This window comes from Papaver somniferum, chromosome 4 (genome assembly GCF_003573695.1).
Source record: "Papaver somniferum cultivar HN1 chromosome 4, ASM357369v1, whole genome shotgun sequence".
NCBI classification, from domain to species: Eukaryota; Viridiplantae; Streptophyta; class Magnoliopsida; order Ranunculales; family Papaveraceae; genus Papaver; species Papaver somniferum.
Genome location: NC_039361.1, coordinates 21,139,516 through 21,160,383, shown reverse-complemented (window position 1 = coordinate 21,160,383; position 20,868 = coordinate 21,139,516).

The following is a 20,868-nucleotide window of genomic DNA, read 5'->3' as shown; positions in this document are numbered from 1 at the left end:
TAAGGGATTAACTTACCCTTACTATTTCTCTCTCTCTCTCTCTCCTTCCCTTCCTGATATTTTCCATCCCCCTCCTCTTGGTGGAGATTGGGTATTTATAAGGTTAGAACGTGGGACCCATCTCTGAAGACCGTTGGAACCTTATCTTCTTGTGTCCTTGCGTCCATCACGCGGAGGTCTGCGTTTCCCCCTTGATCCCGCAGAGGCATCCTCGCTCGTTCCACAGGTTGGTCGACACGTACACTGCTCAGAGTGTTTAATGTGGGTAGTTGAGGGGTCTGCTCGTGTCAGACAAGTGTCTTCTGCCCCTGTCAGTCCGTGTCAGCTAACTTTCTCTCCACCGTTGATCTTAGCTCCTCTTTGGGGATGAGATAAAGTAACTCCTCGGGGTTTATTTGGTGTTTCGTGACCCATCATGTTTTGATGTTTTTGGCCTGCATGCTTTCCACGTACCTCTTTATATACACGTGTCTGATAGTGAGATATATGTGTACACAACCGTATTAATTCGATTTATCTCTTTTTTTGGAACATTTGATAATAGCTAGCTAGTCCACATACTGTATTAGTTTTCCAAATACATACAAAACAGAATCACCATGCATATTTTTTAAAACAATTGACTACCGTGACTCAAAAGAATACAAATATAAAGTAAAATTGGAAATAAAAAAATTTACAAAAAACATAGATGGACATTGGACTAAAGGTCACGTACCTTGAAACTGTTTCCTGTAACGCCTGTCCCTGATGATGTCGTCAATGCATGATGACCACCGTCAAGCGGTCATTTCATGCATAAATGTTTAATGAGAAAATTAACTCACAAACAGAAAGCCAGATGAAATTACACATTGACGATTAAAGTTTTATGTTTATCGGTGATATTTATACCGCATCAAAAGATGGCTTACAAAAAACTGAAAAGTGAAACCTATAATGGGTACGATACATGTTAAAGTTCGACTCATAGAGAGATACTTACCATGGATTCAACAATCCTCCATTAGAATCAAAACTCTCCGTGTGATACTGTGAACAAAAATTCTTCTTGTCGTCAAATCCTGTAGCTACAATATCCGATTACGAAATTTCGATCTTAATGACGTTCTTGATTCTGAAAAGATCATTTAGTGTGTGTATGATAATGGTTTTTATCAGTGCCTGCCTCCACCAATGGTTCAAATATAATACACGTTTTCGGCTATGAGTTTAGATCGGCAAACTTCTGCATGATACAGAGTTAAATCTGAAACATGAATAGAATATATCCAATTAGGACTTGAGAATATATAGCCGCACTTCCCAAAGGACTTGAGAATATATAGCCGCACTTCCCAACAGTCGTGTCTTTACGAATAGAGGTTATTTTTTCCAAATGACATATCGGTTGGTATGTTGTTGAACAGAAGGTGTCCGTCAAAATGCATTGGATATAAACGTACTTCTAAACAGTTGCGTCTTTAAGGCTAATCTTGAACATACATTTATCTCTTCAAAAGACATACTGGTTGGTATGTTGGTCAACAGAAGGTGTCTGTTGAATTGAAAAGGATGCTTTTGTGGCGCTCTAACTTTTCAGGTTTTTAAAAAATGAACGTGGAATTGACGCATAAGCCTAAAGGTTTCTCCTTTCGACACGTCAGCATAAGTATTCCCCTTTATATAAAGAAGTATTGATTCCATGGTTTCCATAATTCATGACTTCCTCGTTCGAGCAAACTCTTGGTTCTCCGTATTTTGTCAAATATTGATTAATTCTCCAGAAAGCCTACGAATCAAATATTCCGACGATCATTAGGTCTTTGTTACCAATAAATATTAAAATATCATTATTTTAATATTCTACAATGTTGGACACTTGAGCAAAAATCTTACTTGCTCATTCAAGCGAAAAATTGAGAGTTTCAATCAAGATCAAACTTTTCTGAAAATACAAAATACTGCACAAACGTCCAACGAAAAATACCTAAATTCTCAGGAATGGACGGAGGTCGACATGGTAGCCCGTGCACCAACATGGATGGTCAGTCCACTTGGAAACCATGTCCGTCTGGTCCACTTGGCCACCATGGTCGTCCAACCCACATTTCTTACTTCATATTTTATTTGGATAATTCTTCATATTTTGGTGAATCCTCTTTCCACCAGATGGACAATCCTTTATGCACCGCCTAGCCGTTATCTCCATCACCAATGGATGGTCCTCATATATTGGTTGGTCGGTCTCTCTTCTCATGTTGGTCAATCCTCCATCTCCTAGATCTAGGGATTCCTAAAATTAGGGTTTCTGACTTGATGATAATTCTAATCGAGTCTGAGCATCAATAATTTTATTGATCCAGCTATTAATATTTTAATTAATTTTTATTGTTCGATACTGCTACCAACATTTTTGTTGATCGATTGTCTAAGATGCAATATTTCATTGGACGGCCATCCACTTGATCGATCATCCAATATTTCACTGGACGACCATCGATCACCCAATATTTAACAATACTCTAATTCATACTTTGTCATTCGAAGAACTCATGACATGGTGGATCAAGTACCGGTATTCTATAATAACTCTGAAATATCTGATCTCATGTCAAATACTTGACATATCAGGATACATGTTGGTCCATGATCGAGCAATTTCATTAGACCAACGTTTGCTGATCCAAATAATTCGAGCATCATTGCTACCTCAGCTAGTACAACGATATGTCACAATTCATCAGAATCGACGTCTATGCATTATTGCTTTCTTAGTAGGCACCTTATTCTCAATTCATCATGACGATGAGTCACAGAGCATATTACACTCGACAATTATGCTCGAATCATCAAATCTAAGACTCATGGTCTAGCCAAATCAATAATTGACCAATTAAATATACGTCTGCCTTGCACTTGCAGAATTCATGAGACTTCAATCATGTCACTTGAGGGATGTTCGTTAAGGTTTTGGTCCGTCGGCCTACGACACTTGCGATGCACGATGAGAAATGTGAGTAAGTCGTGCTGGCAGTTGAATGAGTAAGTGAACTAGTGGACGAAAATCGACCAAGTCTCCCGCACAACGTTGAACTGGTTCAACCACGATTTTCCACTTCCTCATTCTTCCACTCCTCTCCAACTGTCACACTTACTAAAGATCAATGTTTTAATTGCTTTTGTAATAAATACGTTCATCAATATAAGATTTGATAACTTAATAGAACTCAGTCGAATTTAACTGAACAGAACTCAATCAATATGATCAGGATTTCCCGATAGTCCATCAAATTTGAAGAAGTCTCCAACACGGAAAATTCAACACATCCACAATCCATCAATCACCATTGATCTCACATAATTCTCAGCTTCCCTCCTACAGATCGACCCTCATCCTTCTTTGTGACCGAATTGACTCTGGAACGACCATTATCTTGGTTTAGGCCGGAGTCATACGGATAGATCTCTCGAACTCAAAGTACTCCCGTGCAGTGCATCTGTTAAAGGTTTAGGAAATTTGCTTAATTGAGGATCCTCTTTACGCAAAATTCTCCACTTTTCCTCAAAAATCTGCAAATCGTTTTCGCTCATTAACACCTTTTAATTATCAACTTTATAGCAAAGAAACCCTTTCTCTTCATGCTTAGCTAAAGATATCTAAGGTTGTATTTTTCTCTATACCGTTTGAGGATAACATCAGTGATAGTTGCGCTCACTGATCCACATCCCATGTTTCACATGAAGGAAGACATGTTCATGTGCAATGATTGTTTGGACTATGAAACGCTTTGGTTACCAACATGTATATATATATATATATATATATATACTTCACTGACACGCAAATACTAAATATCCATTAATTAATTTATTACCTGGATTAATAAAAATATCATACATGCTATCAGAAATTGATTCGAAAAAAGACTTTATTATAGTGGAAACTAATCATGTTTTGTTATGAAAAATAAAACTTGGTGTAGTTCCTGAAAACGCGGGGGGTACAACAACCACACCCAACTACTTCGTTCGGAAAACTGTATGGACTAAACTCCAATGTAATTCCGAGATTATAAGCTTAAAGAAACTCAATCAAGAAATATTTCAAAGAGCTTTATCTCTTTCTCAGCACAATCAGTAAATCAAACAGATAGAAATCCGTGAACCTAATTGTTATGAGAATAACCCGGATGGTACCAAAGACCAATGTCCGAGTGTCAATCAAGTTATATCCAACAAACAAGGTCGTATTTATCAACTGTGATTGAACAACGCACAACCTGTGATATTTCAATTATATAAAGAAAATATAATGCGAAAAAGAAATAACATAGACACCAGAAATTTTGTTAATGAGGAAACCGCAAATGCAGAAAAACCCTGGGACCTATTCCAGACTTGAACACCACACTGTATTAAGTCGCTACAGACTCTAGCCTACTACAAGTTAACTTCGGACTGGTATGTAGTTGATCTCTAACCAAGTCTCACACCGATTAAGGTACAATCGTGTTCCTTACGCTTCTTGAATCTCGTAAGACTCTACGCACTTGATTCCGCTAGCTAACGTCCTTTACATCATAGAAGTTCCTACGACCCAAAGTCGAAGACTTATAAACAAACCTGTCTCCCACAGATAAGTCTATTTTATTTGTTGTTTTTGTCTTAAGAATCCGGTCTTATACTCTCGAAGAGCAGCCTAGAATATTAGTCACCTCACAGTAACCCAACTGATTAACAGAAGAAGTTATTGCGGAATCACAAGAGTCTGAGACGAAAAAACTGTTGTGATTACTTTTTATAAATTACCTATCGGAGATAAATCTCGAGAAAATCTTAGAGAAGATTAAACTCAATACGATAGAAAAAATAAAATCAAGATACACAACTACAAAGAAAATAGTTGGACCTGGCTTCACGAATCCCAAGCGAAGTCTTTAAGTCGTTAAACCTAATAATGGTTTTCAGAAGAACTGGAAACCTAGGTTAAGAGAGAATTGACTCTAGTTTGCAACTAGGACACATGAAAGTGTCGGTATTAGGTTTCCCAGATGCTAGAGCTTCTCCTTATATAGTCTTTCAAATCAGGGTTGCTACAATCTAAGATAAGATAGCTTATTAACAAAGCAATTAATATTTACCATTAGATGAACACCTGACTTAAGATTCAAGCTAAGTTTGCTTAGAAATTAAGCAATCAATCTCCACCGTTAGATGGTTTAGCTTGATACACACAAATGAAATATACATATTTTAGATATGGATGAACCGTACCTAACCATATATAACAAGTTGGATCAATAACAGTTAACCGAAGTTAGCCATATGAACATTTTTATCTTAGATATATTCATCTAACACTTCTAGACTCAATCTTATAATCAACCAATCATGATAGATAATCAAATGTATCTAAATATGTTTTAATTGTTCAAATGTTCACTATCTCATAGAAATATCCATGAAGCATTTGAAACATATTCGGCTTGGTTCGTAAGTGTACAACGTACTTATACAAGAACCAATTCATGAACATAATGCCACGGTTTGCAAACCGAGCTCACATACCTTAAAGCATTAAGAATACAGGGATGTCAGTTCGCAAACAGAGTTCGCAAACGAACCTGAGTTCATGAGTATAGATAATAGTTAGTATGCAGAGTATGTGAATAAGTTGTCATACTTACAGATTTTATAACCTAACCTCTAAATTCGCAAACCGAGTTCGCGAACTACCGTTCCATACCTTGCCTAGTTTTGTCGTTCGCAAACACTGTTCGAAAACCACAGTTTCGGACCCATCACAGATAAACTCATTCGCAAACACAGTTTGCAAGAGTTCCGGACATGAACTAGTACTTCACAGTTCGCATACCGGGTACCTATACTGTGTTGTATCCAGACATTGGTAGTAGTTCTAAAACTCTCGTTAGTCGATTTGAAACATCCTTAGAAGACGAAAATGGTAATCTTACACATATCAATAGCTTCAAGTAATTTTCAAATGATTATTTGATCAATACAAAACATCCCGAGTTAACATCAAATGATTGTATTACACAGATCATGTAAGATGTTCAAGGTAATTTTCACATGATCAATCTTGACCTAATATTTAGTCTCCAACAAATGAATTATTTACAACTAAAGTTGTCAAGTAGATGATGAAGCATTCTAAGCTTTAAACTCATATTTCGAGAATTATATAAACGAGATAAACTCGACTCGAAATTTCAAATGTGTATACACAAAGTCTATATAGTTATACTACTTGGTCTCATTAGAAGATAAAATTTAATAGAATTCTGAGTAATAAATAAATTTTAGTCTCCACGTACCTTTTGTCGTCGAAGTTCCTCCAATATCTTCAGTATATCTTCTTCATCAATTGATGAACGCCATGAAGTCTAATGCTCAACTACACACTTCTATCCTAATCCGAGACACAGTTATAAATAGACTAGAAATCAAGATATAGTTATAAAAATCTACACTTGATAAAAAAGCATGAGATAGCAACGCTTGAGAGTTCGACCGAGTAGTGCTCTAACAACTCCAAATCCAACTAAAAGAGAAGCAGTATTGGTTCATTTAATACATACTATGTACATATGACATTTTTATCTACACGCGTAACAAAAGGAACAAATCTATATTTCTTAGAGCATTGCTCGGTTGAACCCACCAACCATTGGTATGTCAAGGTTGGTTGTCATATTCTATTATTGAAAATCATAAGTCGCTTGATTAGATTACTAGTCAACTTCGCTAGGATAGGCTACGAAGTCTAGAAATGCTGAGACATACAAGTATATTACTCTGAAGACCTGAAGAATCCGAAGACGTATCGACATCGACGAAGTCATCATCCTTCCCCTTGAGGTTAGTAATACATGACTCGACTTGTTTCCATCTTTATATCGTTGCTTTCAAGTCACTTTGATTGAAAACATAACATGTGAAGTTATAAACATAAAACTCTAGTATTAGAGACTTGGCCATCTTATTATGATCAAGGTGTCAAGGAAGAATATATTAATACTCCCTCCGTTACTTTTTAATAGGCCAGTTTCTTTTTTTGAGAAAATTAAGAAAATTAAGAGAACTAATTATTGAAAGTGGTCCTCTAGACACTTGTCAATAAAAGAAGTGAAGTGAAATGGTCCCCATGACACTTGTCAGCCAAAGAAATAAGTGAAATGGTCCATATAACACTTGTCATCAAAAGAAGTTAAAAGAAAAGTGGTCCCAGAAAATTAAAGTAACATTTGACTTTCCCAAATAGGAAACTGGCCCTATTTTTTTGAAATATTTATTTATAGAAATTGGCCTATTAAAAAGTAACGGAGGGAGTAGTTGTGAATGCTTTATATTGGTATATTACATTACGAATTATAATGCTTATTTTTTGAACTTCGTAATTGCAACATCGACATATTAATCTTTGTAACTTGTTACTAGATTGTGTAGTGAACTTAAGATTGATTTCATGCCTAGAAAACTATGTTTAATCACATGAGTTTAAGGAAGTATATTTATGAACTTGTTTCGTAGTTGAAATAAATCAATAGGATTGAAGGTCCGGTTCTTATAATGGGATTCAAGGTAACCTATATTGGGAATCAAGGTAAAAACGATCCTAACTTATATTGGGAGTCAAGGTATAACCGATCCTAACTTATGTTGGGAGTCAAGGTAGAACCAATCCCTACCTATATTGAGAGTCAAGGTAAAACCGATCCCTACGTTCATTTGGAGTCATGGTAGAACCGGTCTCAATATGCAAAACCGATTTCTTTAATCATGCACACTTTAGGGTTTGTGTGATTTTGGAAATTGGGTACGCAAAATAGAAAAGTTCAAGATGTCGAAATATTGAGCAATATGAACATGAGAACAAATATTATCTTTTATTTTTCAAAGATATTCCTTGATACTCAAGGTGAGATCCCAAACCGAAAGGTTTGAGAATCTTTTTGAGATTTCAAATATGTATGTTTTGTTTTACCAGCAAGTAAAACATGTCTCTGAAAAGATATATTAGTTAAGTGCTAGCTAATATTAAGTTATCCAAGAGGGATTTTGGTTGTACAGTTGGATATTGGTTGGAATTAGACAAAACCGAATCTAGGTGCTTATTGCATTGATGTAGTTTTTCAAAGTGGTAAGTAAAGTTCGTTTTTCAGACTTGTGAAGATTCGTTTTAGACTTAAATTAAAATATAAACTCAAATAAAGTCGATTTCAAGATTGTAGAGAGAACTGAGACTAAGGATTCCACTATTTTCCAATTTTTATGTGATTCAATATTAATAATTATCATGCAATTTATACATTCAATTGATTCTTAAATATTGCCAATAGTAGATTTGAAAACACTAGTTGTTAATCTCAAGCATGGAACATCAAGAGCCCTAAGCTAAGCATGCACCATCAAGTGAAAACACAACGAGTTAATAAAAATCATTATTTTAATTTTGATTCAATGAAAATAATCATAAAAAGAATTGAAGAAATTAATTAAATAGATATTACCACATATTTGCTGGAAAAATAACTTCCTCCGTCTCCTCAGCAATGGGGTTTAGCTCCTCATATCAATTACTTGCTCAAAAGTTGATTAAAAGAGAGAAAATATAAAGCATCGATTTTGTAATGGATATAATTGTTACAGAACCCACTGTTACAGAACCTACTGTTACAGAAAAAGCATAACAAATATACTTGTCGGAAAATTTTTACAGATTTGAAAGAAGACGGTATTTCTGGTCGTCTTCTTCCTCATTCTGCAGCGATGAAAAACTTCTCTGCAACCCTATTATATGCCTCTGTTCTACCCCAAAGTCTCGATTACCATTCTCTGAACCTCACCAGCCATATATATACATCACAGGACTCAAAAACACCGAGGAAATCTCTTATTTTCTCCCACGGTAAGTTACTGGAATATTTCCTTTTTATCTTCATACGCGGCTACTATTTTTAGGAAACTCTTTCCTAAGATAGAGTAGAGTCTCATTGATAACCAATCCTACCAAATTTACCACGCGACTTCCATAAAATTCATTCACAAAATCCGAAGAATATTTTCCACCTCTGTTTTCTTAAAACCGAAGATATATCATCATCTTTTCGAATCTGGACCACAATGCTTCCCGGTTTATCCCCTGTACGCGTGTTCCGAGTTATCAAAGCCTCCTAATAATCCCATAGAACATCTTCCCTTTACGGCCCCTAACTTCCCAAATTAACACCAACAGGAATACCGATAATAATTTCATCCCTGTTTATCTCCAATCAGTTAATCTAGCCAAATTTAGTCGAGGTAAAGGCGTATACTATTCCTATTTAACATTACCAAACCCATCCCAACCTACTTCAGTGATTGGGTCTCTCTAGAACTCAACTAAAATAAATACCAAAAATTTGCCAGACCTGCAACAAATTCCCGCCAATTTCTGAATTCAAAAGTTGGAAGAAGGTGCCCCTTATACAGATCACGGGTGCAAATGATACATGTGTATCCCTACCCCTATTAGGAACTTAGTAAATCTCAAACTAAGTTGAGGGAAGAATTCTATATTAGGAAGGAAACCTAATTTGGGCAGAATTCCTTGTTAGGAAGAGTTTTGTTTTAGGCAACACTCTTAGTTTAGGAAATAGATTCCTAATAGAAGACCTTGTCGGTTGAGTACAATGAAGTCTATAAATAGGGAAGTATGATTGTTGACTAAACACACAGAGACCTAGAGAAATCTTGTAGACAAATACCTGTGTTATTGACAAAGACAAGCTTTAGCAAATAGTTTAGGGTTAACTACTGTTTAGAGAGATTGTGAGCGTAACAAAGTGAGAATTGTAAATCGTTTTCTTGTTCATAATGTATAAAAGATATGTTTCTTCGAATTACTACTTTGTTTTCTGTTTTCTAAGTTTCTGTCTATTATTATTCTGAATTCCGCCTCTATAATAGTAATTACCAATCTATAGAATCATACGTACCAGAAAATAGCCATGGGGTGTCTCTTATCAATTGGGTGCCTTTATCAACTTTTCGAGCCGATTTCTCCAAAAACGTTTATTGCCCAAAAATACCTACAAACACATAAAACACCAAAATTAGTACAAAAATGGGTACTAACAATATATAAAATTGAGATCAAAATAGACACATATATGCGTCGGATATACCGGTCTGACTAATATCAACTCAGCTGGCATATACAAAGGAAACCGTGGTCGATAATCCTAACTCTAGAACAACTCAACTGGCATATACAAGGGAACCAGTGGTCGATTTCTCTCATACTCCCAAACTTAAATTTAACATTGTCCTCAATATTCTAAATTAAGATAAAATTAAAAGCATGAACAAGGAGAAACTGTTACCACTTGAAGAAAAGGAGTCAAGGAATGATATTTCCGTGTAGCATGAGCATGGGTTACCTCCCAATAAGTGCTAAGTTTACGGTCTTCATCCAGAGATAAGTACCACAAAATGGATAATTACCTTTCACATCGTATATCAATATTCGAAACAACTGTGGGTCATCAAAACCATAGATAACTGCCACTAATATGAGACAACTGCACATGATCAAAAAAATAAACAAACGGAGCACAACCTTATCGAAAGTTTCTTGCAAGATAACTGGATCTATCTTGGGTTCCCACTTGGGCTTCATATGAGTGTCTTGAAAAACAGATTCATCCGAACAACGAGTTTTTAATATATGGATTTCTTCCTGGACAATACGTATCATGGGGATCAGGTTGTGGAGTCTGAAGAGATTCAATTAATACCTCATATGCATTAGGGACTTATAATGGGGATACTTGACGATCACTACCCCCAAACTTAGGTTAATCATTACTCTCTGTAAGACTGAAAAAGTGGGGGTACAACAACCACACCCAATATTTCGCTTAGAAACTAATCTGTATGGACAAACTCCAATATACTTTCTAGAGAATCAACTAGACAGTCCGACTCAATCTAGATAAAAAGTATATCAAAGAGTTTATATCTCAATATCTCAATTTGATATATACTAAAGCAAATATAAATCTGCGAGTCTTTATCAAATACTAGAGAGATAACTTGGATGGTACCAAAGACCAATATCCAAGTGTCAATCAATTTAAATCAACAACCAAAAGGTCGATATTCTAATTGATTGAACAACACACAACCTGTGACATTTCAATTATATAACAAAATATAATGCGGAAAAGAAATAACACAGACACCGGAATTTTGTTAACGAGGAAACCGCAAATGCAGAAAAACCACGGGACCTAGTCCAGATTGAACACACACTGTATTAAGCCACTACAGACAGTAGCCTACTCCAAATTAACTTCGGTCTGGACTGTAGTTGAACCCCAATCAATCTCACACTGATCCAAGGTACAGTTATGCTCCTTCGTCTCTGATCCCATCAGGATACTACGTGCTTGATTCCCTTAGCTGATCTCACTCACAACTAAGAGTTGCTACGACCCAAAGTCGAATACTTTAATAAACAAATTTGTATCACACAGAAAAGTCTACGGTAATAGATAAATCCGTCTCCCACGAATATACCTACTAGTTTTGTTCCGTATTTTAATAAATAAAGGTGAACAGGAACCAATTGATAAACCAGAATTATATTCCCGAAGAACAACCTAGTATTATCAATCACCTCAAAATAATCTTAATCGACGCAGCGAAAAAAGATATTGTGGAATCACAAACGATGAGATGAAGTGTTTGTGATTTCTTTTATATCTTGCCTATCAGAGATATCAATCTCAATCCAATTATTACAATTGTACCCGTACGATAGAAACAACAAGATCAGATCACACAACTACGAGAAAGTAGTATCGGTCTGGATTCACAATCCCAATGAAGTATTTAAGTCGTTAACCTGGTTTAAAAGAAGAAACCAAAGGTTAAAGGAGAATCGACTCTAGCTTAGCACAACTAGTATCACACAGAAGGTGTGGGTATTAGGTTTCCCAGTTGCTAGAGTTCTCCCTTATATAATCTTTCAAATCAGAGTTTGCAATCAATGTTAGCTTGGTAACAAAGCATTCAATATTCACCGTTAGATGAAAAACTGATTTAGATTCAACCTAATATCTTTCAACCGTTAGATCGAAAACTAGCTTGTTACACACAAATGAAATGCACGTTTCTAGGCTTGTGTAACCGTACCCAAACTTGTACATTTGTTGGTTCAACAATAGTCAACCAAATGGTTAGCCATATGATCACTTTCATATCAACCATATTCTTCTTCACTATAACTAGTTCAAATGACTCAAATGAACTAGTTAGAGAGTTGTTCAATTGTTTAGATCTTATGTAACTACATAAGACACAATCGAAGCAAAAACGATTTGATTCACTCGAATCGGTTCATGAACTTTATAGCCACGGTTTGCAAAATCATTCCTTAGTTTATATAAACATGAGTTCAAGAATAACCGATTTTAGATATAACCTACTCAAGTTCGCGGACTTAAGTTCACGGAAGGAGTTCACAAACTCCAGCAGAAATTCTCGGGTCGAGAATTTCCGCCAGTTCGCGGACTTGGCTCACACCACATTCCGTTTCTCTTGATCAACAAAGTTCGCAAACTTTGGTTCAAGGAATAAGGACTTATACATATATGTGTTTCCACAACAATGCTTATATCCTACCAATGGTTATGTAATCTAAACTCTCATTTCAATCATTGAAACATTCTCAGAGAATGTTATATAGTCGTTATTCACAGACCATTTTTTGTCGGAGAAATTTTCAAAGTGATTGAAACATAACATGGCATTCGTCACTAGGTAAAGATGAATTTGGCTAAAGTGAAATCTTACCAACGCATATTTCAAGAAATAGATAGGCGAGATAAACTCGGCTCGAAATAGCAAATGTGTATAATCTAAGTCTATATAGAAAAACGACTTTTGTCTCAAGATAGGAGATAAATAGACTTTTGAATGATGGATAAGTTCAAGTCTCCACATAACTTTTAGTCGATGAAGATCCACCGGTTCCTTGAGTAGTCCTTCGTTTTGTATGATGATTGCCACCGGTTCCTTGAGTAGTCCGAGACCTTAGCTATAGTAGACTAGAAATCAAGACTTATAGGTTTGATCACTAACATTGACAAACACGCTTGAGATAGCAACGCATGCGAGTTCGACCGAGCAATGCTCTAACAATCTCTCCCTTTGTCAATTTTAGTGACAAAACTATCAATACATATGGAATACAAAAAATAAATAAATTAACTTTTGTTGCTCCTATTCCATACGCCTAACATTACTCGAAATCTCCATCACTTCCAAGTACTCCAATGATCCCAAGGGTTGTAAGTTCAGCATCATCGTTGTTGAACATCCATAGCTATAACAATGAGAAAACAAGAGTTCTCAATCATTGTTATATAGTGTCATAGTATCATTACATAGCGTCAAAGTTCATTTGTATCACAACTTCAACAACAATACTATGGTGATATGTATCACCCCCCCCCCCCCAGTCAATACTCCATCTCACATGGAAACCACTCCCCCTTACATAATGATCCGAAAACCATATGTATTTGTAGTGTGAACTACATATTAATTCTCCCCCTTTTTGTCAAAAAAATTGGCAAAGGTACAAGAATGAGATCCTAATGAAATTTCCAAAAGAGACATTTCTTGCCCAAAAGAAAGCAAAAATATATCATCTTATTTAGATGCAATCATAAAGCCGAAGCTAAATGCGATCAAGGAGTTTTTAAAGATACAAGATAACCCCTATAATATTCCACAACTGCACTCCCCACAAAGATTTGGCAATTAAGCACAAGTTCAATTAAGAACTCTCCCCCATAAAATGTCATTCCTGAAAGAACAACAAGAGCGACCTTAATTTCGAAAGAAAAGATTGATTTCATTGGAAATAACAAATCACATACAAGTATGAATTTGAATCAAAAAATATTCAATTAAACTAACCATAAGAGAACCCATGATTAATTTAATCGACAAATGCTCAACATAAGTGAACTTATGGAGACTTAAAAATATACAATTATATTAATCACAAAAGAGCCCATAATTAATCTAATCGAAATACACAACCAAGCTAATCACAAAAATAATCAATTTAATTGGTCATGCTCGACATAAGAAAACTTACGGAGCAACAACTAAATAACCAAACAAGATGATTAATTTAGTTGAATATGCTCGACATAAAGTACCTCACGGAACAACAACATAGCTAATCATAAAAATAATCAACTTGGTCGTTCTATGCTCAACATAAGACACTTTACGGATCCTCACAGTAATACATAAAATATGGATCAGGGAAGATCAATACTGCGGAATACACAAGGATTCATTCTATTTTCCATCACTATTCGCATAATGACATTCAACAGACATAATCCTTGCAAACAAAAGATTTTAACCTAGCTTCCCTCAATAATTGACATAATAGGCTTAACTTTTGTATATGTCAAAGTCTATTAATTCTTTTATCAATACATGCATATCGACATACGAAAGACTTTACTTTTGACAAGGTATGGGACAATCATAGTTCACGGACGTAAACACACATATCCGATAACAATATTGCAATATATAAAATCATAAAGATTAATACTGCAAAAATCATCTTCCAAACAAGTTTAGAATTTAAACCAAGAAATCTAAAAACAAGAAGATGAAAACGTTGGACATAGCTTTGTGTAATCACAATAATGGCTATTCCAAACTCTAGTTATCTTCTAACAAAAACAAGAAAATAGAAGATTTACTAGCTAGGAAAATAAAGGAGAAAATCAAAGTTCGTTGAGAACCTCATATCTTTCAATGAATCCATCAAAGAAGGTATCACTGATTTCCTTTATTCTCTTGACTGTAGACACACCATGTTCATGAGTTAGAACACAACTTTGCGATCAACAACCCGAGCAAGCTGTCTAGCCTTGGTGCAGTCCATGATGAGCTTCGTTTGATTCCGTATCAGAATATTCTGATTAGCAAGGATTCTGGCCTGACCATCCAAGAGTTGGTTTATTTGCAGTTGAAGATTTGCAAACTCGACCTTTGAATCGTTCTGAACACGAATCAAATCCTTGACAGAATCATCAATCCAGGAGTTGTGATCCTTTCTTTTACGCATCTTCTTTAGAACCAGCTCTTGAATTGACTCACGTTCTTGAGCGTCTTCCTCCATATCAAGATGCACAATCTCTTAAGATTTTGCAGAGTTCTCCACATAATTTTTGTTAGGGATGGAGAGACACAATGTAGAGTAATATATATGTGTACGTAAATAGGAGAAGGAAACTCTTGTTTTTGGAAACCCTAAAAACTCTCAAGAGGAGGATGCGGACGTTTGTGAACTGTTAGCACAAAAACTCGCACAAAAACCAAACTGAAATAATATACAACATACTTGAGAATTTCTCAATAAATTTCCTTGCACCTCTCAAGTTAGAAACAAGGAAAATAATACCTGGAATCAGGTGATAGAGTGGAAATTAATCCCACTGTGATCATCTAGAAAGGAGTTGTATATATCGTCTGACAGTTTGATCTTCGTGTTCTTCGCCTTTTTTCGGTTGTCTTTCATCCCAGAAGAGTAAGACACGGTGTGTTTATCATATCCGTCAGAAGGCTTTCTCTGAGGAGTAAATCTAGGACCTCTTACAACTGGTTCAAGAGGATAGGAATAGATAGGAATCCATTTTCTAGAATTAGATTTACCAGAAACAGTCTTACAAACACAGGGAATGCTTTTATCGGCAACACAAGAATTTATACCACTAGAAAGCATTTGAACCTTGTGATGATTTCTAGGAAAGAGATCATATTTATAAGGCTTCTGGTTTTCCGTGGGCATGCGATTAACTGCAGTAGTCAACTGACTTTTTGTTCCATTGACAGTGGAAAAAAAATTATGAAGTTTAGAAATTTATTTCCTCCTGGAAAAACAATGGATAACATAGTGATTCTTTTTCCCACAGAATCTACAGGTTCGTGGAGAAGCAATAGACGGCACCTGTTTTAACTTCATAGCCATATGAGAAGATTGCAAGTTATGTAAACCTTTCTTGACACAACCTTCTTCTAGAAGATCCTTCATGTACTGCAATCCATGAGAATTAGTTTGTACAGAAGAATTTCTCCTTAAGATAGAGTTTTCCTTTTCCAAGGATCTGCACTGTTCATTGGCTAGAGTAAGGGATGCTTCTAGTTTCTCTTTTTCGACACGATGACTTTAAATCTCTGAGGAATGCGTCTCGATCAAACGTTTCTCTCTAATTGAGTCTTCCTTAACAATATCCTCAAGAACACTAATCTTTTCACGTTGTAGAGTAGTCTCTTGGAGAAGTTTATTAATATTCTTAGAGAAGGACTCAATGATGCTATAGAGTTCATGTGTCTCGATCATGATATTTTTCAAATTCATAAATAAGTTGATCATGATCCTGAAAATCAATAATCTCAGCAGAGTTTTTTGAGATTCTGGTGAGCTTCATCTCAGCTTTTGCCATAGTGCCAATTGTCTTATCAGAGAGAGATATGTCATCACGAGATGAACCAATCTTCTTACCTCGGGATTCGGAAGAATCGGCTAAGGAGTAATCCTTTGAGGTATTCCCAAGACATTTGGCATAGTTAAAATCTTTAGAAGACATCTTGGTATGCGTATATGTCAGAGATTCTGTCCTCAGACTCAGATTTCCACAAACACGGACTTTTAAGATCTTTTAAACGTGTTTGCCTACTCTGATACCAATTGAAAAAGTGGGGGTACAACAACCACACCCAATATTTCGCTTAGAAACTAATCTGTATGGACAAACTCCAATATACTTTCTGGAGAATCAACTAGACAGTCAGACTCAATCTAGATAAAAAGTATATCAAAGAGTTTATATCTCAATCTCTCAATTTGATATATACTCAAGCAAATAGAAATCTGCGAGTCTTTATCAAATACTAGAGAGATAACTTGGATGGTACCAAAGACCAATATCCAAGTGTCAATCAACTTAAATCAACAACCAAAAGGTCGGATATTCTAATTGATTAAACAACGCACAACCTGTGATATTTCAATTATATTACAAAATATAATGCGGAAAAGAAATAACACAGACACCAGAATTTTGTTAACGAGGAAACCGCAAATGCAGAAAAACCCTGGTACCTAGTCCATATTGAACACACACTTTATTAAGCCTCTACAGACACTAGCCTACTCCAAATTAACTTCGGTCTGGATTGTAGTTGAACCCCAATCAATCTCACACTGATCCAAGGTACAGTTATGCTCCTACGTCTCTGATCCCAGCAGGATACTACGTGCTTGATTCCCTTAGATGATCTCACCCACAACTAAGAGTTGCTATGACCCAAAGTCGAAGACTTTAATAAACAAATTTGTATCACACAGAAAAGTCTACGGTAATTGATAAATCCGTCTCCCACGAATATACCTGCGAGTTTTGTTCCGTCTTTGATAAATCAAGGTGAACAGGAACCAATTGATAAACCAGACTTATATTTCCGAAGAACAACCTAGTATTATCAATCACCTCAAAATAATCTTAATCGACGCAGCGAAAAAAGATATTGTGGAATCAAAAACGATGAGATGAAGTGTTTGTGATTTCTTTTATATCTTGCCTATCGGAGATATCAATCTCAAGCCAATTATTACAATTGTACCCGTACGATAGAAACAGCAAGATCAGATTACACAACTACGAGAAAGTAGTATCGGTCTGGTTTCACAATCCCAATGAAGTCTTTAAGTCGTTAACCTGGTTTAGAAGAAGAAACCAAAGGTTAAAGGAGAATCGACTCTAGATTAGCACAACTAGTATCACACAGAAGGTGTGGGGATTAGGTTTCCCGGTTGCTAGAGTCTCCCTTATATAGTCTTTCAATTCAGGGTTTGTAATCAATGTTAGCTTGGTAACAAAGCATTAAATATTCACCGTTAGATGAAAACTTGATTTAGATTCAAGCTAATATATTTCAACCGTTATATAGAAAACTAGATTGTTACATACAAATGAAATGCACGTTTCTAGGCTTGTGTAACCGTACCTAAACTTGTTCATTTGTTGGTTCAACAATAGTCAACCAAATGGTTAGCCATACGATCACTTTCATATCAACCATATTCTTCTTCACCATAACTAGTTCAAATGACTCAAATGAACTAGTTAGAGAGATGTTCAATTGCTTAGATCTTATGTAACTACACAAGACGCAATCGAAGCAAAGACGGTTTGATTCATTCGAATCGGTTCATGAACTTTATAGCCACGGTTTGCAAAAGCACTCCTTAGTTTATATAAACATGAGTTCAAGAAAAACCGATTTTAGATATAACCTACTCAAGTTTGCGGACTGGGTTCGCGGACTTAAGCTCACGGAAGGAGTTCAGAAAGTCCAGCCGAAATTCTCGGGTCGAGAATTTCCGCCAGTTCGCGGACTTGGCTCATGCCACATTCCGTTTCTCTTGATAAAAAAAAGTTTGCATACTTTGGTTCAAGGAATAAGGACTTATAGATATATGTGTTTCCACAACAATGCTTATATCCTACCAATGGTTATGTAATCTAAACTCTCATTTCAATTATTGAAACATTCTCAGAGAACATGATATAGTTGTTATCCACATACCATTTTTCGTCAGAGCAATTTTCAAAGTGATTGAAACATAACATGACATTCGTCACTAGGTAAAGATGAGTTTGGATAAAGCGAAAGCTTACCAACACATATTTCGAGAAATAAATAGGCGAGATAAACTCGGCTCGAAATAGCAAATGTGTATAATCTAAGTATATATAGCAAAGCGACTTTTGTCTCAAGATAGGAGATAAATAGACTTTTGAGTGATAGATAAGTTCAAGTCTCCACATACCTTTTAGTCGATGAAGATCCGTCGGTTCCTTGAGTAGTCCTTCGTCTTGTATGATGATTGTCATGGAGTTCTTGAGCTCAATTACACTTTTTATCCTAGTCCGAGACCTTAGATATAGTAGACTGGAAATCAAGACTTATAGTTTTGATCACTAATATTGACAAACATGCTTGAGATAGAAACACATGCGAGTTCGACCGAGCAATGCTCTAACAAAGACCTTTAACTATGGCATGAATTTCCGGATCCTCAGAGTATTTAAAATACTCAAGAGATTCTTCTAGTTCTCTATCCCTAACTTAGGGTCATCATTACTCTCAGAAAGACCTAGCACTATTTCCTGAATTTCTAGGTCTGTAGAGTCCTTAAAATATTCGATAGATTTCTCTAGTTCTAAAGTTTGGTCATCTATCTGACCTAAGAGAATTGTCTCATCAAATTCATCTAAAGAATCAAAAAATAAAGTGTCGTCCCAATCATCCTGAACTAGATCCTGAACTAAAGTGCTGATCATATTCACTTCCTCTAAATCATCAGAAGGTTGTCTAGTAACATTAAAGACATTTAGTTCAGTGATCATATTATCAAAGGATATGTTCATAAGTCCGGTCCTACAGTTGATGACGGCGTTAGCTGTGGCTAAAAATGGGCGACCTAAAATCACCAGTATTTGAGTACAAGGATCCTGAACTGGTTGAGTATCTATAACAACGAAATCCACTAGATAAATAAACTTGTGAACCTCAATCAGAACATCCTCTACGACACCACGAGTTACTTTGATAGATCTATCAGCTAACTGTAGGGTCATTTGAGTCGGTTTCAACTTACCAAGACCTAGCTGGTTGTATACATGATATGGAAGTAAGTTAACACTAGCTCATATGATGTGACATAAAAAAAATTCTAAATTGGGAGTTTCTAAGCAATCACAAACAAGGCTGACTCAACCAAATCAAACATATTGATTTCTAGCAAACAAAAAGTGTGATGGCTCCAGTTAGATTGTCGCTAGATGATTGTAGATTTTTCGTGGTTGTAGTAATGAGGTTCAAACTCTCGGACTTGTGAAGGATAATTTTTTTTAGACTTAATAAATAATTATACAAAATATTAACAATTTGGGCGAGAGGTAACCAAGACACTAGATTCCACTACTACGCAAAATTATGATAAATATTCCAAAACTCTATTCAATTCTTAAGTCCTCTTTTATCTTTAATTCACTATCAATCATACAAATTCTCAAACATTATTTGTAAACCTTAAGCATAGATTATCAAGAGATTAAACCAAGCATAACCTATCAAACTGAATAACAAATAATTAAGACAATCATTCAAACAATTTAAAACTCCGCAAAAGCAGCGCTTAGGTGAATTATATAATTAAATGAAATAGTTACCCATTTATGTTGCGTGAATAGCTTCCTCCATTGCCTTGGTTACGAGGGAATCAACTCATCATAGTATAAATGCTCTCAAAATAATTATTTATTGCTCAAAAAGTGGTTTACAAATGATGAGAAGAAGAGAAAATGGTGTAAACTGTAATATGCGACGCACAAAAAGCGTCTCAGAATGAACGATAAATAACAAGTGTTGCTACTGTTTAGACTGAGCTGCGACCCACGATTGCGAGTCGTTTCACTGTTAATAAACGACTGCTTATGCTAGTCCGTTCTTCATGTTCTTCATCTTCATCAATGGCAGCAACAGCAGCAGAGAGAAATCATGGTTCTCTATTCTGCAGCGTTCCTTATCTCCTCCCAACTCTCGACCCCCTATCAGTGATGCCCCAAGACCTTATATATATATTCGTAATCATCCAAAATCTCATCAATCAATCAAATATATTCGGTTTTACTCTCCATGCAGATACGGGGAATAATCACACCACAAGAGTATTTTCTCGAATTTAAACCTCTTACCATATCTGTTTCG